General features: G+C 45.0%; 2 non-coding genes across 2 annotated transcripts; both read right to left on the bottom strand.

Annotated features, from left to right (window-relative positions):
• Positions 1-209: 209 nt before the first annotated feature.
• Positions 210-282, bottom strand: trnak-uuu (transfer RNA lysine (anticodon UUU)). Its single transcript has one exon. It is a non-coding gene; the product is annotated as a tRNA-Lys (tRNA).
• A 381-nt stretch (positions 283-663) lies between these two features.
• trnak-uuu (transfer RNA lysine (anticodon UUU)) lies at positions 664-736 on the bottom strand. The gene has a single exon. It is a non-coding gene; the product is annotated as a tRNA-Lys (tRNA).
• Positions 737-946: the final 210 nt, after the last annotated feature.

Genomic DNA, 946 nt, shown 5'->3' on the forward strand with positions numbered 1-946 from the left:
CTTATGACCTCATTATTTTTCTGCACTGATTCAGAATAACTGCTCAGGATCTTTATTTTCTTAAAAACACATCTGTTTCAGAGGGAAGTTGTTGATTGTCATGTGGGATCAGTGACTGGGCTCAACATTCAGCCTCATCTATAGTTGGTTTTCTTCACTGACTGATTTCCTCTTACCTACAAGGTCCGTTTATAATTGTCTAAAACTTCCGCCCGAACAGGGACTTGAACCCTGGACCCTCAGATTAAAAGTCTGATGCTCTACCGACTGAGCTATCCGGGCTCTTGCAGCACTATCACGTGGTCCCTCTCTCTCCGTCTCAACGCTTTACCTGTAGACTGATTTTATGTTATACCTTGATTAGTGTCATTGGTAACACCCGCGTTGACCGGACTATTTAATGTCAGAATAGCTGATGTGAAAAAGTATTGGGTCTTATGACCTTGGCTGTGCATTTACACAGTCCTGCCTAAAAAAAAAACAACAGAAATGTTGAACCATGATCTTTAATGTCTTAAAGATAAACTAGGAACTAGGAGACAAGAGGTTACAGTCTTCATTCAGCTGCACCTACAGATTGCTTTCTGACAGACCCAAGGATGCTTTTCTCTTTCCAGCAAGGTAAGTTGTGTCCTCCATCCACTTGAAATTGGATAAAACTTCCGCCCGAACAGGGACTTGAACCCTGGACCCTCAGATTAAAAGTCTGATGCTCTACCGACTGAGCTATCCGGGCTCTTGAAGAAAAACCACGTGGTCTCTCTGGTCAGCTGACGCCCTTTATTTACCTTGTGCTCACCTGCAAGGAACTGTGAGCTCAGAGTACCAGAGGAGTGTGTTTGGAGGTAGTGTTTGTACCACAGGTGAGAGGAGGTTTTCATGCCCTGAGTGTGGGCAAATGCTGACAGGTAGCAGAGCCGGTGTCGTGCCAGAACAGGAGCCGGAC

This window comes from Larimichthys crocea, unplaced genomic scaffold (assembly GCF_000972845.2).
Source record: "Larimichthys crocea isolate SSNF unplaced genomic scaffold, L_crocea_2.0 scaffold83201, whole genome shotgun sequence".
NCBI classification, from domain to species: Eukaryota; Metazoa; Chordata; class Actinopteri; family Sciaenidae; genus Larimichthys; species Larimichthys crocea.